At 44.9% G+C, this 24,884-nt stretch overlaps 1 protein-coding gene across 1 annotated transcript in view; it reads left to right on the top strand.

Annotated features, from left to right (window-relative positions):
• Positions 1 to 4,914: 4,914 nt before the first annotated feature.
• KIAA0232 (KIAA0232 ortholog) overlaps positions 4,915 to 24,884 on the top strand; it is a 59,398-nt gene continuing 39,428 nt past the window's right edge. The window contains exon 1 of the mRNA XM_048515481.1: positions 4,915 to 5,023. The gene's annotated coding sequence lies outside the window, so the exon portion shown is untranslated. The remainder of the gene's footprint in view (positions 5,024 to 24,884) is intronic.

Genomic DNA, 24,884 nt, shown 5'->3' on the forward strand with positions numbered 1-24,884 from the left:
GCCCGCCTACTCAGGGAACAGACTTTCCATTGTCATCTATAAGAGCGAATTAACTCAGCCAACCGCCATGGAAACCCTGGGGAAAGTGGCGTGGCTTGGGCTGCTTCCATACAGGAGTCCAGCTTCGCCATGCCAGGCCAGCCCCATCCCGGAGGTGGAGGCGGGGGCCTCCCTGGAGGATCCGACCCGCTTGCGCCCTTGATGTTGAGAGAGCCGATCACCCTCCAGCCTGGGCCAAGATGGGAGAGGGACCTCTCTGGAACCAATGCACCCATTCTTCCACGGAGATGCGCAACCCAGGCTGCCATTCGGACCCAGCTATGGCTCAAAGGTTGGCAGCTTTATTATTAGCCATGCTCCCTCATCTGCAGCCGCCATTGTGACTTCTCTCTGCCGCCCCTGGCTGGAAGCTTTGAATTACATTTGGGAACATTCCCTGATAGGAATTAACCCTTGGAACTCTCCGGCTGTTTTCAGCCCGGCTTGAGATAATTGTTGGTGCGCTGTCTCTCACAACCTTGCTCGTGAGAATCCCACTGAACCTGCAATGCTAAGAGACTATCAATTGTTAGCTCTCCTAAATCACTTAGCAGAAATCCATGGACTCCGCGTCATGCAGCTCTGTAGCTTTGGTACGGTCAAACAGCAAGAGCCATGCATTGGACAATTATGCAATGCGGGTTTACCCTTCACTTCGCCCATCATCCAGCCTATGTATCGTTTAGCCATGTTTTTTGCTGTTTAAATTTATTGCGTACCCTAGTTTTTTGAAGTTATATGTTATTTATTTATTGCTGCATTTCGCCAGCCTGTCTGCGGGAGGACTCTCTGCTACCCCAGGCTCCACCCAGAACCCGGACGCCCGCCGCCCGCCCGCTCAGCTTTCTGCCTTTCGATCCCTCCTGTCGGAAGCCGGCGATTACGCCCTCTCCAAAGGCGGAGCCTGTCCCCTCGCCAACTTCCCTTGTGGGAGCCCCGGACTTGTGTTTCCTGTAACACCGGGCCTATTGGCCAGCCCGGCTGGCCTGTGCCCACTCACGAAGCCCATCCAATTCCTACCTCCATTGCTCACTAGACTTGCTCTGGGCCTCCGAGGCAGCAGGAACTTCGATCAGCTTCACCCTGAAGACAATACGTACGCTATTGATTACTTGTTGTTATTACATCACTCGGGGTTGTGTGGGAGAATGTTACATAGCCATATGTGTTTGTTTTAATCTTTCTGATAATTCCCAATTGTTGATTCCATATGAAGAGTGCAGTGGAGCTGCAAGAAGTTGTATCTAATCCCCTGAAGTATGATGTGTTTTGCCCCCATTGGTGGTCAGCCCTCTGGAGCTGGCTGCCGGAGGATGGTTGAAGTGTTATTGTACAGCTCTGCATTGGTTTTTAATCTGTGTGCCTCGTTATCGGATCTTGTTTTACGTTCAATGTGTGTCTATGTATTGCCTCTGTAATGCGTGTGCAAGAAGCTCCCTCAAATTTCCCTTACCACCCCTTGGCCAAGTTCTGAGTGTTACACAAAGCAGCTTGGTCCAGCTTGACCAGATGGCCCGGAGGAGACAAGACGCCCTCCCTTTAGAAATGCAGCCCTCTTTAGCATTTTAGGTCCCCTTTTCCACAAAATGTAAAAAAAAAGGAGGAAGTGTAGTGATGCACTCGCTTGTTCCAGCAGCACTGTGAGGTACCTGAACGTTGGGGACGCCAAATGGACCTCTGGCTGACCTTACTGCACCGTATCTTTGCTTCTCCATCATCCCCTAAGGAGTCACGGGTCAAGTGAACTGTCACTGGCTCAGTCACCGGGCGCCATGGGGACAATGGATGCCTTGCCTCCAGCAGGTGAGGATTAGGCTCCAGGCAGCTGCAGCTCCCTCTCCCATGACATAGCTTGGGTGAGATCCATGCATCACATGATGATCTCCAGGTCTCCCGGTCTCCAGCTCATCTCCTACCTACCTACAGCACTCTTACAATGAAACCTCTAATAAAAGGTGCGCTGAGAGACCAAAGCACAGGGGAGAGTTTGTCCAGGATCACTGAAAACCTCATGGGCTTCCTGTTGCTGGCGCTTCTCCAGCCGAGATGAAAACCTCCTCCCTCCGTCTCAGCCTCTATTCCTTAGCGACGACCCTGCGGGGTTGACTACACACATGACTTAAATGTAGGGTTGCCCGGCCTTCTGCTATGGCCAGACAAATCCCACTAGCAACCCCCAATCCCCTGCCACTGCTCAACAGGTTGGGGTATGTGTGAAGGAAAAAAAAGGTATTGATGTGACAGTGTGATGACATTTCTAGGGTCAACCCAGAAGTGACATCACCACACTCTCAAATTCAGTGGAAACTCCATGATAAAAACATAAAGTTTCCACTGAATTCTAGCATGGCATGATATCATTTCCAGGTTTGCCAATCACCATTATGTGAATGCTTTCCCATGTCCCTTCTCCCCACCCCCTGTCTGCTACTGGATGGTAACAATTAGTAGGCAGCCCTACAAAGAGACTATCAAAGGAAAACCCACAACAGCCAGCCCTAGCCTAGAAAGAAACTCTGTCTGTTCTGCATCACACACAGGGCAGTTGTTGTCTTCCTAGTTCTGTTGGACAGCACCTACAGGTGTGTCATGAAACCTCACTTGCTGATTCATAAACCTGGAATGTCTTTTTGGGAGACCTTTTGTTTCAGTGCTTATAACACCCATATTTCACTTGCATACTTGCGAGACAGGAAGACAAAACCCTGCAAGGGAGACCATCTCTGTTGTTATTCAGATACCTTTTCAGTTAGCATTTGGTTGAGCTGTTACAACTAGTTATTATTCTGTGTTATTTGTTGTAGGAAGACACCTGCTATCAGCTTCTCACTTTGTTCTTGCTTTATAATAAAACAGAAGTCCAGTGACACCTTAAGGACAAACAACATTTATTCCAGTATGAGTTTTTGTGTCACAGCTCTCCTCTTCAGATACACACTCCTGAAGAGAAATGTCATCCTAGTCTCACTCCCTTGGGAGTGTCCTTCACTAGACTTAAGCAAGATCCTGAGTAGACCGACTGAAGTATGCTCTCATAACATCATTGTTATTTTAAGTGCTTGTCAGCCGCCCTGATATGTTGGGTTTGCCACAAACACAAGTCAATGGAAGGAAAAATGATAAACTGTCCACTTTGGGTTTTCTGGACTGTGTGGCTGTGGTCTGGTAGTTTTTGCTCCTAACATTTCTCCCCCATCTATGGCCGAGCTCTTCAGAGGCATGTCAAGGCGAGCTATGGTATGTTTCTCTGTGCTGCACAGTGTGGAGTGGCTGTGTTGTGACATGCATCTTTTGCCCACCTCACAGAGGCGGTGGGATGTGTGTATGTGTGTGGCAAATTTACACATGTTGGGTTGGAGTTCATTTACTGCACATTTGCAATGGTATTCAGAACAGCATTTGCATTGGCATTGTCTGGGTGGAGTTTATTTGCAGTTGCCTTTGAGCATTTCTGGTTTTGGTGTTTTTTAGTGCTGGCAGCCAAATTTTGTCGATTTTCAAACTATCTTCCTCTATTATCGATTAGTCCACCTCCCGCCCCCAAGAGGAACCGGCCACCTCACCGCTGTGGGGTTTAGGCCAGGGTGAGGCAAATTTATAAGTGTCTAGTTGGAGTTCATTTATTGCACATTTGAAGTGGTATTCAAAGTAGCCTTTGCACTGGTCCTGGTGGGGTTCATTTGCAGCTGCCTTTGAATGTCTCTGTTTTTTGATTTTGGTGCTTTTTTAGTTCTGGCAGCCAGGTTTTGTCAATTTTCAAACTATCTTCCTCTATTATTGATTAGTCCACCCCCACCCCCAGGAGGAACTGGCCACCTCACCGCTGTGGGGTTTAGGCCAGGGTGAGGCAAATTTATGTCTGGTTGGATTTCATTTACTGCACATTTGCAATGGTATTCAAAGTAGCATTTGGACAGGTCCTGGTGGGGTTCATTTCCAGCTGCCTTTGAATGTCTCTGGTTTTTGTTGTTAGTGCTTTTTTAGTGCTGGCAGCCAGGTGTTGTCGATTTTCAAACTATCTTCCTCTATTATAGATTAGTCCACCTCCCACCCCCAGGAGGAACCGGCCACCTCACCGCTGTGGGGTTTAGGCCGGGGTGAGGCAAAGTTATAAGTGTCTGGTTGGAGTTCATTTACTGCACATTTGCAATGGTATTCAGAGCAGCATTTGCATTGGCATGTGTCTGGGTGGAGTTCATTTGCAGTTGCCTTTGAGCGTTTCTGGTTTTGGTGTTTTTTAGTACTGGCAGCCAGGATTTGATGATTTTCAAACTATCTTCCTCTATTATCAATTAGTCCACCCCCAGGAACCGGCCACCTCACCGCAGTGAGGCAAAGTTATAAGTGTCTGGTTGGAGTTCATTTACTGCACATTTGCAATGGTATTCAAAGTAGCATTTGGACAGGTCCTGGTGGGGTCCATTTCCAGCTGCCTTTGAATGTCTCTGGTTGTTGGTGTTGGCGCTTTTTTAGTGCTGGCAGCCAGGTGTTGTCGATTTTCAGACGCTCTTCTTTTCTCATCACAGCGAACGGGGACTCCATCCCGCCAAAACGTCTGTGGAGACGGGAAGCGGACATTTGTGAGAGAGGCAGACGGCCTCTGGGCCTTTTCGGAGCCGGGGGAGGCGCCCCTCAGGAAGCCGCCTTCGGCCTCCCCTCCCCTTCGCCTTCCCCGCTCCTCCGGCCGCCTGAGGTAGAACCAGCCGCGTCCCGGGCGGCGTCCTCGTCCTCGCCCTCCCCCTCGTCACGCGAGGCCCGAGGCGCCGCCAGAGGCCTGCGGGCGGAAGGATACGGGCGGAGCCGCGCAGCCGCCTATCGCCGGCGCGGTGGGCAGAGAGGGCGGCCCTTCGCTCGCCTCCCTCCCCTTCCTCCCTTCCCTCCCTCCCTCGGCGGGGCCGGCGCCGGTTTACGTAACGCCTCTCCAGGCGAACTCCGGCTCGGTCCCGCCGCCTGGCTCAGGACGGGTCGCCAGAGGCCCCGGCAGGTAAATGCGGCCTGGGGGGGGGGGGGGGGGAGGAAGCCTCGGCGCGGTGGGGCCGGCGGGGTCGCGGGAGCCCCTCTTCCCTGCCGAGGCCCGGGCGAGGCCTGCCGCGCGGCCGGGCGACAGAGCGAGGACGGGGCGGCCTAGTCCGGCCTGGAGGCGCCCTCCGTGAGGCGACTTGTCTCTGTGGGGCGGGCGGGCAAGGCGAGGGGCCCCCGCCGTCCCCGGCTGCCCCCTTGGCGGGCGGTGCCAGGAGGAGGCGACGCCGGACGGGGTGGGAAGAAGCGGCGGCCGGTCTCCGCGCGAAGGAGGCGGCCTGGCCGTGGCTTCTCCGCCGGCCCCTCCGCAGGTGGCTCCCCGCTGTTTTATCCCCCTCAGGTGTATGTCATAAAGGACTGCAGGTGGGTTCCCCCCCCCCCGCGGGAAGAGACGGGGGACCCTCACTGTGGAAAAGGACAGCGGGGTTTTTTTTGGGGGGGGGCTCCCTCCCCCCAACCTATCCCTTTCAATAGCGATGCCCCCCTTTAAAAGAGTGAGGGTCCCTTGTCTCGTGTGTGGATCCTGTGTTGGGCAGGGGATGGCTTTGCTGACCCACACCTGGGCTATGGGGTGGATGCTGGCAGGGGCTGATGGGAATTGTAGTCCATAGCATCTGGAGTGCCAAAGGTTCGCCACCACTGCGCCGTGGTTTTGCTGTGTGTTCCTGATGGGCTTGGAGCCTGGGGAGTCTTGAGGCCCTGGACGGAGGCTGGGGCAGCTTTCCTTCCAGCATCAGCTTTCTTGGGGGGGGGGGGGGGGCAGATCGACTCTTGTCCCTGAGCAGACCCTGATGCATCCCCCTTGCTGAGGGTGCGAGCGTGGTGAGCCTGCAGGAGATCCCCCCCCCCCCAGCCCTTTGGGCCCTTTGCCCTTGAGGAGCCCTGATTCACTGTTCCAGAACTGACCTTCTTTTTGCATGTCTGCACCTAATTAGGACTCACTTAGCTGCATTGAAAGGCCTATAAAAGAATACAACCTTGTTGGATCTGTAAGGAGTCACAAGACTCTGATGCATGTGTGTTGTCACTGCCTTGCAGTGGGCTAACATGGCTACTCTCCAGAATTGTGAATGGGTTAAACATTTATTTATTCTTGCCACTGCTTTAAATGTGGATGGGCTGGAAGTGGGAGAGCTTTGTGTTTTGGGGTATGAGTGAAATGTATGCCTCCTTCAAAAAAGCGACACATTAAAAACAGGCTCTCTTGTTCCTCTTTTCACACCCCACACCCCATTTGCTAATCTCAACCACCCCTCCCCCCCCCAAATTCTGGGGAATTGACTAAAGAATTGAAAAGCCACTTAAGTACCGCTAGTGAGCAGGCTGTTTTACAGACAGACTAAATCAGATGTGTATTTGACACTGCCTTACAAACAGGAAGTAGTTCACCAGTTTGCATGTCCCGAAACTTAGTTGTTGGAGCGGTGTCAGTGACATAGTAAGGAACCAGTACTGATTAGAGCTAAATTTTTGGCAGACTGAATCTGAAAATGACAAGAATGAAGAAGTAATGGCAATACAATCAGATTGTGCTGTGGAAGAGTGAAGTGTTTATGTGTGTGAAAGAGGCTGAGAAATCTGCCGATTCCTGCTTGTTACTTCATCCCCCTTTGCCCCTGCACGTTGTATTCTTCCCAAAGGTCCCCAGACTCTCTGGGCTGTCTCTTCAAGACACATGGGAGGATGCCTGGAAAAGGTTTGATGGAAAGATCCCCTCCATTCAGCTTTTATTATCATTTCTGTATCCCAGTGAAGCGACAGTCATGCACACCTTTACCTGGGAGTGCCCCTTCCAACTATGATTCTAACTTAAAGGTAAAGGTAGTCCCTGTTTACTGACCCATTGGGTGACACCACATCCTGATGTTTACAAAGCAGGCTGTATTTACAGGGTGATTTGCCACTGCCTTCCCCTGTCATCTATGCTTTACCCCCAGATTTAATTCTATGTAAATATGCCTGAAGGGTCAAAATAACTGTAAGCAAAATTAGCTATCCTAGTTGTTTATTTCATACTACTCAGTCTCAGTAAAATATCTTAAAATGACAACATAACTCAAATGTACCTCTTTAGTTGGAATCTGAAAGGTCCATTCATTTGACTCTGAATTTTCACTTTGAGTTTTATTTTTATTTATGTGATTTAAAACATTTTTTATTTTACCTTTCAACATAGCTTAGGATACCCTAGGTAGCAAACAATCAAAAACATTAAAAGAAGATTTTAAAATACATAATAAAAGCAATTAAAACTGCAGTTAAACAAAACATGCAGTTTAAAAAAATCACTGAGGGGACACCAGACAAAACAGATAAGTCATCAGCTCTGATGGAAGGCAGTGACAGAGGGGGACAGATGGATTCCTCGAAGTCCACAGTTTAATTTCTGAAAATTGTGTCAGAAAATGGAAAACTTGGATAGATTAGAATGCTTTTTAAGACTAAGAGTAATCCTAGTTCAAGTCAAATGTGATATGTTGGATCTATGTTTTGTGGCATTGTGGACAGCTGAAACAATATTATTTAAAACACTGTTTTGGAACCACTGCACCCCAATTCTGAGGTTGTTCCAGATTTTCCCAAATCTTCAAATGTTCTAGTAGAGGGAGAGTGGGAAACTGCCCTCTGGATCTTTCCTACCCTCCCCCCCTCCCCCAACTTGATGTCTTTAGTATCATTCTTTGTCAATGAAGCGTAATTTATACTTGGGAAAAATTAAGGCAATGAGCTCCCTTAGAAATGATGATTTCCACTCACAAAACATATTCCATGAATGATCCCTAAGAACTAAACGGAGCATACTCCATTTGTATTTGATATTTAAAAAACAAACAACTATGTTGACCTTTTAACCAAACAATGAGAATAACAATGTGAACAAAATAAGGTTTAAAGGAAGAGGTGGTGGAGCAAAAGGAAATGGGAATAAGACTGACACGCAGAATAAGTTATAAAGGAGAACCAAAATACCTGTAAGAAGAAAAAGTGTAATTTAAGTATATTCTTGTAATGGGGTGGTGTGATTTGGGATTTTAAGAGTTATGTTTGCTCTGGGAACTCCCTGTCAGCTGGAAAGACTTTCACATCATTTCTGGCTGCATGGGGCAAATAGGGTGGGTAAACCATTTGCCTGGTCTACTGCTAGGTTGATCATGTTGTCTGTAACTGGAGCTTTATCTTCGTATTCTTTGTAGCATGGGATAGCATATTAAGTTTGATCTTTGAGTTGGCTGCTGACTAACAGTGCTGAGTACAAGTGATCTGGGCCTAGCTACCATTTCTCAGCCTAATCCTGCCATCCTACATAGGCTAAGTAGCAAGCCAAAGAATGTTTATGCTGTATCTGGCTTGCAGCATGTTGCTAACTTTACACTATATTACAGAAAACAAAGTTCCAAAAATAAACCATATAGAACACAGTACCCAAATGAATTCTCTGGTGCTGAATAATTGTATCTAGAAAGAAGTATCAGCTGAAATAGAGAATTTAAAAAACATTTATGTGCCTAAACAGTTCACAATTAGTGTATTGGTTCAAATGAGAGTCTGTTGAATAGACCACACTGAAAATCATTCTAAACCACTGAGCTAGCCAGTATCCAGATAAATGCCATGGTGGATCCTGTGTAGACTTCCTGACCTCAGTGGAGTGAAATAATAAGAGAAGAATATTCATAGGCCTTGTCTGTGTAGTTATCATCCTTTAATGTTTATTGAAATACTGTGCCATTTACGAAGGAAATATTTTATTTGCATTTATTGTATTTTTCTTGGTGTCTTAAGAAGTAGAGTAAAATCACTGCTGTAATTATTCTAGATCTCCTCTTGTATTACAACTCTGCTTTCTACATTGTTTACAGTATATCCTGCATTAGGCAGTTTGTTGTTTGCATTGTTTTCTAAATTTGTAATTGTAGTCCTTTTCATTGAATGTCTTGTGCTGTACGACTGCATTGTGTTTTTTCTTTTATTCTGTAACATGCTTTGTTTGCATCATCTTTTAATTCTCTGATGCTAGTGTGTTATTCATTGGATGCCTTATGCTGTTCAATTGCACTTTAAAAAGATTCTGTAATCCTCCTTGAGTCTTAGCAAGAAACACAGACTATAAATTAAAATTTGATTTAAAAACATGCTTACGTAGCTACTTGGCTGTAAGGACGTCATGTCTCCTTTGAGCCTTGGGAGCGGGATGCAGAAACATGGGTGGTGTTACTGATGTTTAATTCATGATTCCTAGTTAAGAGTACTGTCATTAACTACCAATAAGGCATTCGTATGCACAAGAAAAATCTGAAGGTGCTCTTCCTCTCTCAGAAAGCACTACAGATCCAAGCTGTAAAATATCAGGAGCTACCTTACAACAATTTATCTTCTAGTTCATTTATACCTTAGTTTTCTCCCACTGGGGACTCAAAGCAGTTTATGTCATTCTCCTCTCTTCTGTTTTATCCTCACAATCATTCTGGCTCATTCCGCACATGCAGAATAATGCACTTTCAAACTGCTTTCAGTGCTCTTTGAAGCTGTGCGGAATGGCAAAATCCACTTGCAAACAGTTGTGAAAGTGGTTTGAAAAAGCATTATTTTGCGTGTGCGGAAGGGGCCTCTGAAATAGGTAGGCTGAAAGGTGTGTGACTGGCCCAGGTTTCCATGTCGGAGAGGCAATTTGGTCTTGATCCTAGTTCAATACTCCAACCATTGCAACACACCAAGGATATTAATCCTAGCCTCGTCCCATTCACTTAGCAGGAGCTATTTGTAGCCTTAGGCAAATGAAATTCTTTTTTTTCTTCTTCTTGCCTCCCTACCTTCAGAGAAGTCTTCAACCCAGAGCAGTCCTTCTTGTTTTCTGTACAATTCAACGTTGCTTGGTACAAACCTTTTTTTTCAGATTTCACATTGTTACGTATTAAGATTTGATCACTTCAGTCCTGCTCCCTGGGTTCTCAGTTCCTTTATCCATCCTGAAAGGCAGAGCTGGCTTAGCAGGAACATCTCCCTTGCAAGGCGCAAACTCTTCATCAGATGCTGCTTTGGCAAACTGTTGTGTCAGCCTGCTCTCCAAGCTAGCAGGCCCCTGAATGCCAGGCATGTGCTCCACAGCTGTCATTCTCCTCTCTATGGGATGGACAGCTGCATGGAGTGTGACCGGGCAGTCGGGCAGCTGTCAGCCTCTTCACAGCAGTGCTGGCCCTGCCTGGCTCTTGTCACACTTTCAGATTAAGCCTGGGCAGCGTGATCTTCTTTGCCCTGGCTCTAAGGTTGTAAATGCCACAGGATTACCTGGGCAGCTACTGGCTTATTTGTTGCCCTGCCAGAACACGAGTGCAGAAGGATGAAGAGGAAGGAATGCTGTTTTTTCCTGTTCTTGTTTCCACCTGTTCCTTTCAGCTGCCTATGGAGGTCTGAAGGATGGAAGAGTGAGCAGTTGTGTATAGTCCAGTGGTGGCGAACCTTTGGCACTCCAGATGTTATGGACTACAATTCCCATCACCCCCTGCCAGCATGGCCAGTTGGCTGATGGGAATTGTAGTCCATAACATCTGGAGTGCCAAAGGTTCGCCACCACAGGTTAAGTCTATAGAACAGGGGTGGCCAACCTATGGTGCTCCAGATGTTCATGGACTACAATTCCCATCAGCCCCTGTCAGCATGGCCAATTGGCTATGCTGGCAGGGGCTGATGGGAGTTGTGGTCCATGAACATCTGGAGCACCATAGATTGGCCACCCCTGCTGCAGAACACAGCCTTGTGCACACAAGCCGGGGTACTAAAGAAAGAGGACTCACTGCTTCCATCTTCTTGGCAGGATGGATTTCAGTTAAACTGCTAGGCAGGGAGATTTAATCATGGCAGTCTACATAAAAGTCTATTCTTGCAGGTTGTTGCAACCTTAATACATATTCACAACCCAGAGTTAGGTGCCGGAGGGCAAATGATTTATGTGTTTGAATTTAATTGTATTTTTAAAAAGATACTCCTTTGTCCTATCAATACCGTATCCTTCTTTCTGTGGGGCTTTCCGCACTGACAGAGTTGTACTGGTTTCTATCTAGGTTCACCTCAGTGTATCCACACTGCAACCGGAAGCTCAACGTTGTTTTGTCTCAGTCCCCCCCCCCCCCCCCCCCAGAACTGGCGACATCCCTGTCGCGAGTTAAGTGAACTGCACCCTTTCTGCTGGAACAAGGTCGATGCAAACCGCTTCGGGCGGTGGATGCATCAAAATGACACCTCATAACTGCTCAACCAATCAGGGAGCCGCTTTTGTGGCAGGTTGACGCGAGAACTGGAGAAGTCATGGCGGGTACGTAATTGTAAACTGTAAAAACTGTAAAAAAAGAAGAAGAAGAAAGCTCCCGTTTCCCGTGGTAAACACAACCTCCAATCACGATCGAGGAGCGAAACAGGCACCAAGATGATGATCCGCCACTTAGCTCGGGTTCCAGGGGGGCCTGCAAGTTGCTGTGCGGACAGCCTGGAATCACCCCCCACTGAAGGGAACCGAGTCGACCTTAGCTCCCTTCTGTAGTGCGGAAAGCCCCTGTGTTGACTATCCAAAAGAAAAAGGTAGCACAATACTATTTTAAACATTCACGGAGAGACAAATAACACAAAAATATCCAAAATATATTCTGGCATTTGCTGCTTTCCTCCTCAGGATGGATTTTGCCATTCCCAGTAATTAGTAAAAAGTAACCAGATTTCCATAACCTTTTGGCCTGCTCAGAATTTCTGTATCCACAAAATATTTATATGTTGTGATTTTGTTCATAATAATTGTAACCCAAACCTTATTGTGCCATTGTCTCAATGTTGGAGGTGTGTTATTGTTGTTTCTGTTTTCAGGGTTCATTTGGGCTACAACAATTTTTTCCAACAATATTGCGTGATTTTTTAAACAACAATTCTGACTGGGAATGAATTTATAGGGACTGCCCAATAAATAAATAATTGGTGATAAGGCAGAACAGTGGCTAAACTATTCACCGTTTGAATTGCAGTCCAAAATTTCTGCTCCATTACGCATGCACCAAAATTCCCTTTTATTTGCCACACTTCCAGCATAGATTGGATTCACCAGAAATTTTGGGAGGCAGCACAGGCCTATGCCAGTGGACTTGCCCTCTCTAGGGCACTTACTCTGGCAGAGGGATAAATCTGTCGGTGGGTCTGTGCTATATCAGCACTGCTGTTGGCCTCACTGGCATGGCCCTCCGCTGGGGGTGGAGTCGATGTTAGCTTCCAACCCCCTTTGCTTCCAGATACATGGCAGCCTGGGGACTTCACTTATGCTAACCTTTTGGGTGGCGCCAATCCATTTAGCCCAATGGAGGACTTTTCAGAGGCAGGGAAGTTTTGCTTTGCATTTTTCCTCCCTGTATTGCTGAAAAGCCATCTGGAGGTGGCGGGGCGCCATTGCAGTGGTGCCAGCCCTGGCCACCAAGAACTCTGGATTGGACTGCCCATCTTGCTGGGGAGATACTAAGATAGCCTTCGGGATAGCGTGTAATTGGACTTCTAATCCATTAGTAATGAGAACTAATTTACATTTTTTCTTGACACTTGCATGACTATATTCGCTCATGCTATAGAATTGCAAATTAATAATCCCTCTGCCATGATCAGATATCTTCGAGCTATTACGTGGCTTGTTAAAAGTGCCCTTTAAAAAAGTTTTTCCTCAAATGCATTCTATTAAAAAAACTGATTTAAATTTTTAAAATCTGATAAAATATTTGACTTTTATTTACCCTTCATCCTGGAAGAGGAAAAGATACAAACTGACATGCAGTTTTCTGGCCTTAAAAGCTCATGGGGACTTCTCTGTTCACCTGATAGTATGATTGACCAAGCATATGGCTATTGGTTAGCCTGAACGTTTAGTCATTATTTGAAAACTTTCAGAGTAGTGGTCGGAATGCTGACTCTTGGAATCCCTGAGCAGTCAGTTCCGTAACATAAATTGCTGTCTATCAAGAAAGACAAACTTGGTGAAAAAAAACCAATTAAAAGATAATTACCAATATACTGAGGATTTGGAAAATTATATAATCAAAATTCTTCCTACTTCTACCTATAAATCATGTTGGACTCAAAAGCCATTCTGTAACAGAATCCTGAAAAGCGTTTAGGTAGAAAAATATTGCAAGGAGAACAGACTCTTTCAGAATATTTCTCTAGCCAGACAAATCATGCTTGAGGTTTTCTGTCAAAAGTATTTCTCCCATACAGCTAACTTGGGTACACAGATTCGCTTCAATTCCGTTCTTCAATTCTATTACTACTTCACATCACAAAAGCATTAAATATTGATGTTTAAAGAAATCTCTGCGGATGTGATGGTTGGTTATGGTAGTAGTTTGTCCATAAACCAGTGACAGTCAAACTCATATGATGATAGGATAGTGTACAAAGCGGAAGTATCTTATCCTGTTTCTCCAGCTTTGTTAATAGAATAATTAAAACAATAATTAACAAAGCAGGTACTGCAACTCTTACAGGAACATACTATCTAAAGATCTATAGGAAGTTATAATACCTGTTTCCTAAGTGATTATAACTATGTGCCTTTGTTCCAAAGACCACAAAACATCTTAACGGAATTTGTGCTCCACCTAACTTGACTAGTTTATCCCTTCTAGTATTTCTGGATTGTTTACGAAAAGCATTACATCAGATAATTATTTGCTGCATTTTTTAATGAGGCAAAAGATGAAATTATTGCACCGATGATATTCTCCTGCATTAGGAGAAATCACAAAGAAATTTGTTTAACTTTTATATTAAATGTTTAAAGGGAGGAGTTCATGTAATGTCATTTCTCCATTCCTTTGGTGTTTCTCCTCCACCAAACACAACTCTTAAAAGTTACAATATCCTCTGTAACTTGCCACAGTCATCAGAAATCATTGTGTCTTGTATAGTTTCTTCTTCAAATAGAGCAAGAGATCCTGTGCAGGAGTGGGGATGATTTCTTCCTGCACTACTCTGCAGGTAGAACAAGATGTAGTGCATGGTGAGATAGATGTACTCAGTCCGTCTTGCTACAAGCCTTCCGCTGCCACCTGCTGCTCTATTTTGAGGGGTCCCTTGGCACTTTGGAGCAGCTCGGGGAGAGTGGCAACATAGGAGGCAGGAGAGAGACAGGTCCATTCTGAGAACTTATATTCACAGTTCATAGGATCAGCCCCCCTTCCCCAAGCATAATTATAGAAGAAAGAGAAATAATACAGGTAAATCTCCAGGCCGCTGTGGCCTCGCAAATATCATGAGAGAATTTCTGATCAACTGGTTGTTACTCTGATCAATAAATTCAGCCCAAAGAGTGTTGGAAGGAAAATAGCTACCAGCCCTTTTCAGAAGATGCTGGTGCTGGTTAGAGAGATTTGGTAGCAGTTCCTATGCTTCAGGTTGTGCAAGATGTTTTGTAAGTCTAGCGCAACCTCTTTTGCAAGTGGGAGAACACTTTTAGATTTATTTTTACTTTTCTTTTTCCAGCAGAAGTAAAACAGCAGAAGACATTTTCTTCATTCGAAAAAGCACCTTTGCATCTGAACCAGTGTATTGAATTATAGATTACCACGTACTTTGATAGATGCAAAACAGTATCAAAACCTGATATCACTCTTTGAAACCAGAGTAATATGGACTAATTCCACGTTTAAAGCAGAATGTTAAAATGTAGACTGTATTTTAGCATGAATTGCAAAACCCGTTTGCAGATATCCTTGCCAGGGTAGTAGAATATGTGATTTCTCTCAATATGATCAGATCGTTTCTTGCTACAACAGCTATATATACTGCTCTTTAGAAATGTTAATGGTGCGTATAATATGGAGTTCTGTATATTATTTCCTGCTATTTGTAAAACCAATCAGGTAATCAGATATCCCTGCTGATCACTTCCTGAATAGAGACGTAAACCGTCTTCACACTTGACCTGGTAACGCAATTGTTATTCCATAATGTCATTTTAACATTAAATGTGATACAGATTAGCAGAAAGAGTAGAAGGTGAATGTATATGCCAATAACATAACCTGTCAATAACAACAGGATAAAAGTCAAAGTCACCTGCCTTAGCAGAACATTATATAGATAAAGGGATGATTGTGGTTTCTATATGAGAAGAAAAGCCCACTTTTTTTAGTACCTACAAGTAAGTTAAGTATACATTTGAGAAAGTTGGAACTGTTTGATCCATTAAGGAGAAGAGCTGAACTTAAAACTTCATTCATGAATGCCTCCGAAGGATTCCTAAGCATCTTTTATGAACTTCTGTAGTTCTTCATGGTCTCTGCGGGTTCTGTGTCAGCACAGAAGCTGCCTTGGAACACTATAACCAAGGAGTTGGTGCTCAGATCTGTCACTAGCAGCTTTGTCCCTCCACCAGTGCCTCATTTTCCCGCTTGATTCTCATGTGACCTCCATTTTAATAGAAGCTGCAGGAATGCTGCCTTTGTTTCTTCACTATGTGAGCTCTAGCCTTTTCCCCTCTAGCCAGCATTTTTGGTACTTATGTAGATGGGCAGTATTTGGGTTTGCAGTGTATCAAAAGTTTATTCTCCTTTGCCTGTAGTGTATTGCAGGAGCAGAATCCCTGTCTCGTGGCATAATTTCTGCTGCCCATGATTACAACTCAGTCTGGTCCATCACCCTTCAGTGCTGATTTATGTTGCAGCCAACAAAGCTACCCCTAATCCAGGCCAGATTAATCTTCTGGAGAACTTTTAATTGACTGTTTCTCGCTGACTTTCATTAAATGTTGCAGATATCTGAATGGCTGAGTCCATACAGGAGTGGGAAAAGAAGAGGAAGCATTTTGAGTGATCCTCTGAAATTGTGAGCCCCCCTCCCGAGTATTCTTCTTAAGCCCCTGCTGCAGCCTCTTTGACTGTTTAGCTGACAATGGGGTTTTCCCCACTTAGCTTCTTATGGCGCTACTCGAGGAAAGTAGCCCGTGAGGGTCCAACAGCTCCCCATTTTACAAGAGGCGGCAACCAGCGCTTGGCATGACGCTGCTTCACTCTTTCACCACCTCAGGCGCTCGTCATTCCTGAAGCTGAAAAGCGGCACTGCTGATGACCCACAGCAGAGCATGGGCGTGGGGTGGGTAGAAATTCGAGAGTACACCAGGAATGACGAGGGAAGCAAAAAAAGGCTATTGTACGCGGCGCGCAGCAGAAGGTGAGTGGGGAAAGCCCCTATGCCTGCAACTTTTTCTGTCAATTTCTTGTCTGGAGTCAAGATGGTACTGAACAGGTTCTGTGCTTTTCCTTGCACACTTTTTGGATTGCAACTCTGCTTCCTACAATTCCTCTTTGTCAGAGTGTGAAATGAGGGGTACTGTGGCCTTCTCTAAGAGCCAGTGTGTAGTGGTTAAGAGCAGCAGACTCCAATCTGGAGAACTAGATTCAATTCCTTGTCCCTCCACACGAAGCCTGCTGGATGACTTTGGGCCAGCCACGGTTCTCAGAAATCTCTCAGCCCATGCGGATGGAGGCAGTGGCAACCCAACTCTGAACCTCTCTTGCCTTGAAGACCCTCAGGCAAGGCCCCAATTGGCAGAAGGGTACCAGGGGTAAATGGTGCCTGGAGACAAATTGTCTCCAGGAGCCCCCCCCCCCCAGGCTCTGCCCCTAATGTTCCCAGGCTCCACCCCTCCACTGCCCTCGACCCCGCCCTTGTCACCATGGACATGGGCAAGGTCTAGGGCAGGGGTAGGGAACCTGCGGCTCTCCAGATGTTCAGGAACTACAATTCCCATCAGCCTCTGTCAGCATGGCCAATTGGCCATGCTGACCCGAAGGCTGATGAGACCCTGAGCTGCTCCTGAAGCCTGGGATCCCAGTCTAGGGGTTCCCACCTCCCGCCCCCACTCCCCCTGCCAGCTAGGTTCCCAGTTGGCAACCGGCAGTCTCTTCTGACTTCTCCTCCAGGCAGGCCAGAAGAGTCTGCAATCCTGGCCTCGGAGACCTGCTTTTATAATCACTGAGGCTGGGGGGTGGGGCTAGGGGAGCAGGAAGGGGTGGGGCTTCCTGCTCCCCAAGCCCCACCCCCGGCCTCACTGCTTATAAAAACAGGTCTTCGAGGCCGGGACTGCAGTCTTTTCTGGCCTGGCCGGAGGGGAGGTCAGAAGAGGCTGCCGGCTAGGAGCCCAGCCGGTGGGGGGGGGGGAAGGAATGGAGGGGCGAGTCCAGGGTGGGGTTGAGGGTCCTTGGAGGCTGCAGGAAGTCCTGCTGCCTCGTCGTTTTTGCGTGCCTCGGATGGGGTTGAGGCGGTAGCGGCTTCGAACGCTGGCTGGGGAACTCCCTGATCAATCTCCTGAGGGGCGATTTTGCACCGCGTGACCAGAAGTGAGTGGGTAGCCGAGGGGACAAGGGGTACACCACTGCCAATTGGCCATGCTGGCAGGTTCTGATGGGGATCGTAGTCCATGAACATCTGAGGTGCCAGAGTTGGACACCCCTGCCCTAAGGGACTGCCATAAGTCAGCTGTGACTTGATAGCATACACACACACCATCCATGGGGATGGAAGGTTGCATGTTATAGCCTGGTCTCATCAAATTTTGGAAGCTAAACAGGGTCAGTATTTGGAAGGGAGACCTCCAAGGAAGACTCTGCAGAGGACGGAAAAGGCAAACCTCCTCTGATTCTCACTTGCCTTATAGAGCCCCTTGCTGGTGTCACCATAAGTCAGCTGTCACTTGATAGCACTTTGCACCCATTCATGTCCTTCTCTGCTCTGTTTCTGTGTTGTTCCTTTCATGGGCTTTTCTTGTCCCCTCTTGGTAGCCTCTCTTTTGGTCCCTGTGATGTTTCTGCTGCATGAAAGAGGGGACAGCTGTAGCAGCAATCTGCCTGACAGAAGTCCTGAAATCAGGAAGATCTGCTTGGGAAGTGCTGTGGTCTGAAGTTTGTTTTTGATCATAAGTTCTCTGAGTTACTAGTTTGTGGCGTTTGCTCATCAGGCTGATGGAATTTAGAAATGTTCAGAGCTATCTTTTGGTGTAAAAGCTTCCCTCTCCTGAGACACAGGCTGTCCACCCCTACGAGGTGGGCTTGGTTTTTGGAATCTTTATTGTACTGTAACTACACTATTGTTACTACAGTATTGCTTTTCAATGTTTCCCCTATGGTTTGTGTAAGTAGTAGATAAGTAGACCCTTCGCTTATTTAGTGTGTGACGCGATTATTTGGTCCCCTATGGTTTGAACATCTACTGCTTCTTTTCCCACCATGCTTCCAGAAAGATGTTCGACATACTGTATCACACTGGTTTTAATCCCCCCCCCCCGTCATGCTTAGTTTAGCCTTTTATGCAACTGTTTTATAGATCAGATCAAGACTGAATTGTTCCTACAAACTAAAATGACTAAACTGAGTGTCATACTTTGTCATATAGTGAGAAAGCAAGAGTCACTGGAAAAGACAATAATGTTAGGAAAGGTTGAAGGGAGCAGGACAAGAGGATCCAATGTAAGATGAATTGGCTCTTCAAAGGAAGCTGCCGTCCTCAGTTTAAAAGGCCTGAGCAAGGCTGTTAACAATAGGATGTTTTGGTGGAGAGACATGACAGCACTTAACACAACACAGTTTAGCCTACATTGTCTTCAGTTTCTCCTTGGCCTGTGAGAGCCATTTAGCTTCAGTTGTAATGGTGGTCTTCAATTCTGGCACCAGTTACCGTGGCTATTGTACCTTCATCAGTAATTTCAGCAGTTCCTATAGGCAGTCCAGCTGTTAGTGCAGTTTGTCATACCTGCCTTTTCCACTGACTTTCTTGATTTCTTTTACTTTTATTTGATGTCTGTTCCAGCGATCTCCTCTAATCAAGTCTTAAATAAGGTGATGAGAGAGGCTCAGATTCCACAGGGTCAAGTATTTCCAACTAGCAGAGGCTAGAGATAATGTCTCCAATTATCATTTTTTAGATGGGGCGGGTCAATAACATCGTTGCCCACCTCCAAGTCCACCTTCAGCTTCCTGTTTGCTCAGGCTCCTAACCAGGATGTCCACCTCCCTCTGTTCTGCTAGGTTGTCTCATTTGGTTCTTTTCAGTTTCTTCCTACTGGCACCTCTTTCCTTTTGGGCTGTTCCTTTTCCTGGCTGATCCGTTGTCCTCTGAAGCTGGTGAGACTTCTTCTTCTGACCACAACTCCCTGGGGCCAGATGGACAGCTCCTCTTACTTGGTGTGTCTTTCCTCCCTCCCATCACATTGGATGGAAATACATGTATAAGGCACAGCATGAGACTGCTCTTCACACATCATAGGTGCTGAGTCTGTGGTGGTTCAGTCTTTCCAGTGCACCAATGGGCAAACCTCCTGAAATTTCTTCCACTGCAAAGCAACAAAACCTTGATATCATGGTTAAAATTCAGCCTCGTCTGTGTAAGTTTCCAGTTAAATGGACTACGTGTTGACGTACTGTGTTTCCCCGAAAATGAGACAGGGTCTTATATTAATATTTGCAGCAAAGATGCATTAGGGCTTATTTTCAGGGTCTTATTTTTTGCGCCCTGGGGCATAAGCCCAGAGGGGCACAAGATGATTCCAGGGAGTTCTGGGGGCAGAGGCCCGGGGGGCGTGGCAGAGTAGAGGCTGAGGGAATCTGTAACTAGGGCTTATTTTTGGAGTAGAACTTACATTTCAGGCATCCTCCAAAAATACCGAAAAATCATGCTAGGGCTTTTTTTTTCAGGGTAGGGCTTATTTTTGGGGAAACATGGTATTAGTATCATCTGTGAGACCAATTTATCCTACTTCTTGAGTGTTTGATAAATGCTGCATCATTTAAGTTTGTTCATTCGAAGTCTTTCCATTTGTTGAAGCAAAAAATTAATGTCGTGCACTGTAATTATAGGCTGTCATTCCACATCCGGCTGTCATAGCTCTATCCCACATCTGACTTCAGTCTCTCTCTCTCCCTCTCCTGAAATGTAGTATCAAACATTGCACAATTCAACATTATTCATATCTCCCACCATTAAGCTTAAATAAAGCACATGTTGGGTCAGTTTTTTGTTGAAAATGTGGAGGGCCTGATGTGACGTACTCGTCTTTTGCTTATGTGAATTTTAGCTGATATTTTTGGAAGAAAATAATGGGATATAAGACTGGGACTACTCTTTTTTGCTTGACTAGTTGTAGTCGTTAGTGATTAGGAGATGAGTATTAGTTTTGTCAATAGCAGCACCAATGGGCCTTGTACCTGGGTGCAAGAAGGTAAATGAATAGGCTGGTTCTTTAGAATTAGGCTGTGGCATCTGTGAATCAATTGACATAGTCTGTATAGATCAGACTGGGAAGATACTTGGAAGACCTGCTTTCAGAACATAAATTTTGTTTGTGTTGTTTTGTGTCACAGTAAAATATTCATTAATTCATTGTCTAGAAATGATTATGGCCTATTTGACTTCCTACGTTGCGTCACATAATCCCATTTTACAATGTTGGTGTTATGTAATTTTTAAAATTAATTTTTATTTATTTAAAGACGCATACGAAATAAAAAACGTGGAAACACATTAACTAATATGAAAAAAATGTACAACTGTAATAACAAAAAATGAGTGAATCGATCTTATGTTCAGTAAAATATAAGCATGATACACATTTAAGAGAGAACCTTCCATCTTCGTTTTTTCATCTAATCTAATATTTAAATAATGCCCACTGGTATATATCGATTAACAATAGCCTTAACTACTAACATATTAACATATTCATGTTGTGTTATGTACGGCTTAATAAGATGTAATTTAAGTGGAGTATGACATTCTATATAAAAACCAAACCGGTAGGACTGGCTTCCAAGCAGTCCTGTTCAGAATTGTGCCTCAGGTTCATTAGGAGGATGTGCTGCATTATAGTTGGCATTATAGTTTTGCTTCTCCTCACCTCTTTGAGGACAAATATCAGTTCTGTAGTTGTGCTAATAACAAAGTCTTGCTATGCACAAGGCAAGGATAAGATACTTGGTTATGGACCTGAAGGTGCCTTTTTAAGAACATAAGAACATAAGAAGAACATAAGAACAAGCCAGTTGGATCAGACCAGAGTCCATCTAGTCCAGCTCTCTGCGACTCGCAGTGGCCCACCAGGTGCCTTTGGGAATCTCAAATGCAGGATGTGAAAGCAATGGCCTTCTGCGGCTGTTGCTCCTGAGCACCTGGTCTGTTAAGGCATTTGCAATCTCAGATCAAGGAGGATCAAGATTGGTAGCCATAGATCAACTTCTCCATAAATCTGTCCAAGGCCTTTTTGAAGCTATCCAGGTTAGTGGCCATCACTACCTCCTGGGGCAGCATATTCCAAACACCAATCACATGTTGCATGAATAAATGTTTCCTTTTTTTAGTCCTAATTCTTCCCCCCAGCATTTTCAATGAATGGTCCCTGGTTCTAGTATTGTGAGAATGAGAGAAAAATTTCTATCTGTCAATATTTTCTACCCCATGCATAATTTTATAGACTTCAATCATATCCCCCCTCAGACATCTCCTCTCCAAACGAAAGAGTTCCAAATGCTGCAGCCTCTTCTCATAAGGAAGGTGCTCCAGTCCCTCAATCATCCTTGTTGCCTTTCTCTGCACTTTTTCTATCTCTTCGATATCCTTTTTGAGATGTGGCGACCAGAACTGAACACAGTACTCCAAGTGTGGTCACACCACGGCTTTATATAAGGGCATGACAATCTTTGCCGTTTTATTATCAGCTCCTTTCCTAATGATCCCCAGCATAGAGTTTGCCTTTTTCACAGCTGCCAAGCATTGAGTTGACATTCCCATGGAACTATCAACTAAGACGTCCAAATCCCAAATCCCTTTTACTCCTGGAAGGGAAGTTTTGGACTCATAAAATATTAGGACCTACTTTTTTGCTAATTCGGACCCTTAGTCCCAGTACTGCTTAGATGAACAGTCTTAATAGTCTTTGGGCTCAACCTGTCTGCTTAGATGAACAGTCTTAACAGTCTTTGGGCTCAACCAAAAAGTCTTGCCTGGTCAACATAACTGCATGAGTTGGGGTTAAATTTAACCTCTGGGCTCCAATCCCCTAGGACCTCCAATCAGAACAGTCTAGTTCATTTTTCTGTGTCATTTCATGGAGACTCTTATGAAAATACAAAAACAATTTTCTTACTGTTGGGTATATTGGAACATGAAGCTATCCAGGAAAAATCTGAACTACCATCCATATTGGCACCATTATGACATTCTCTCTTTATAATGATCTTGGTTTTTGGGAGTAGCTGTAGTACAATGGAAGAAAAGTATGCTAAATCTGACTGGTTTGCATTTTAAGATATTCATGTCTTCCAGCCCCAAATGCAAAATCAGCTGAGCATCTTTATAGAAACGCATGGGGAATCCTGTCAGTCATGCGTGGCTTGGAACTTCTGGAAACTACTGTGTATTTTTGAATTGGGAATAATTCCTGATAATAAATGGTGGCTATCCTGCAATGAGTAGAATCTTGTTGAGCAGTGACCAGAGAAATGTTGCTTGTTTTTCTTTAGGTTATACTGTCACATGTAGAGTCCCGAAGGATGGAAAAGTACTTTTCATCACAGTCAATTATCCTGGTAACATTAGAGGTTTTTTTTTTAGAGTTGCTGTGAACATACTTCCAGCATCACATGCATCTATGTTAAATGATCTCTAGGATTATGCAAACTATTTGATACAGTATGGCATGTCTTTTGACAATCTTCCTAGGTAAGCTGCTACAATCCATCTTCAGTCTCAGTGGATGATAAATGAAGTAAATTAATTAAATAAAATCTGTACCTATATAAAAATTAGTAGGGATGGGCTGCTGTGTCAGACACATCACCCTGGTTGCTGTTGCCACTTGCCCTTGCTGCTGAGGGTGGTCAGTGCCAGACTTGGAGCTGGTTTGAATCCCAGCTCTGCCGTGGGAGCTTGCTGGGTAAGCCTGGACCGGTCATCAGGGCGAATTTGATTAAAAGCACGATGTAAATCACTAGTCAGTAAGACTAGATTTAAATAATGGTTTTCTACCTGTAGGCTCATCCTTGCTGGTATGATCTTAATATTTACAATGAGATGAAGGTTTCATTTTTAGAATAATAACATTTCAGATTAGTTGTGCAGCTGTATCAAAAATTATTGATTTGGTTATTACGAATACTGAGATAATTGTGAAATTATTGTGAGATGAGCTGTGTTCAGTTTCATTCAGACCACCGGGCTTTGCATTTCTTTGTTTTAGTGTTTGCATTTCGCATGCCTGCCTACCTGCCTGCCTTACCCATCGGTAGAGGAACTTAATTGAAATATTCCCAAACTGGATCTCTTTTGCAGCCTGCTGCCATTAAAGATGATCTCCTCCAGGGAAGAGAATAATATGATAAGCCTCAGGCTATACACACAAAGATCCCAAGACTTGTGCGGGTAGTCTGTTTAAAAGGTTATTACCCTCATTTTTACTGCTTGCCCTTCTTTCCTTACTCTTAGCTCCTTTTGCAGATCTATACTATTCTAAACAATATTTTACTTGTTGAACTTCTTGGAACTTAGCACTTAAGAGGTAAGGGGTTGATTCTGTGTGTATAGATTTGCAAAAGAACATTGGGATTAAGGTCTTTTTCTCAACTCTGTTTATTTTACAACATATTTGCTGTGAAGAAGAGTCATGCTATCTCTGCAGAAACAAATTCACAGTTTTGAGAACTGCAAAACCAAGCATCTGTGATAATATCTTCTACATGGAAAAACTGACCAAAATAATCTTACAGAAGATCATGACATTGTGAATGGATTAATATAATTCATTTACCAAAAAATTTAAACATTGCATGAAAACAGAGTCTCCTGCCGTGTAATTAAGAACTAATCCCTATTCCATGATGAGTAACCTTTGGACTCTAATGTATCTTAAATAGGAAACCATTTAAACAATTTCTAGGTAGACTTTCCCTCAAAACCCTTTTTATTTTGAAAGAAATATGATTTAAATAAAAATTAAATTTTAATTTAACTATCTGATTTTTAAACTAAAAAATAATTTTATGTACTGTGCTGGTCACATGCTGTTAGCCCAATTGGCCATGCTGGCAGGAGCTGATGGGGATTGTAGTCCATGAACATCTGGAGCATCATAGTCCATGAACATCTGGAGCATCAAATGTAATAAAATAAATAAATAATAGGTTGGCCACCCCTATGTTAGCCTATCCTATCTCACAGGATTGTTGTGAGGATAAAGTGGAGGAGAGGAATGTGATTATAAGCCACTTTTGGTCCCTACTGGATACAAAGGTGGGGTATAAATGAAGTAAGTGAGTTTTTAAAAGCTGCTGGTGTTTGGGGGGGGGGAGCTGGAGGAGTTGTACTGTACTGCTGCTGAAGTAATAGTCCTTCAGGCAGGTGAGTTCATGACTGGGTGAGGGCGGAGGAATAGTCATAATTTGATCCCCTCCTGGAGGGGAAGAGAATAACAAGGTGGCCATGGCAGAACCCAGCACTATCACCATCACACCCCCTCCCCCTGGGTAAAGCTACAGATGGCCGGGGAACAGGAAAGGTGAGATTCGCTGCTGCCCTCTGCCATTCCCCCTCCACCGCTGTGGGGTGGCCAAGTAAAAAAGGTAGTGCAATTCCCATCAACCCACAGCGGCATGGCCAATTGGCCATGTTGGCAGGGGCTGATGGGAATTGCAGTCCATGAACATTTGGAGTGCCATAGGTTTGCCACCACAGCGGTAGTGGCAGAACACAACTACAACCAAGAATCTCCCTCATGGGTTGTCACTTGTATTAGTGAATTGCTGCTTCCATAGGTGAAAACT

Source organism: Sphaerodactylus townsendi, linkage group LG14 (genome assembly GCF_021028975.2).
Source record: "Sphaerodactylus townsendi isolate TG3544 linkage group LG14, MPM_Stown_v2.3, whole genome shotgun sequence".
Classification (NCBI taxonomy): Eukaryota; Metazoa; Chordata; class Lepidosauria; order Squamata; family Sphaerodactylidae; genus Sphaerodactylus; species Sphaerodactylus townsendi.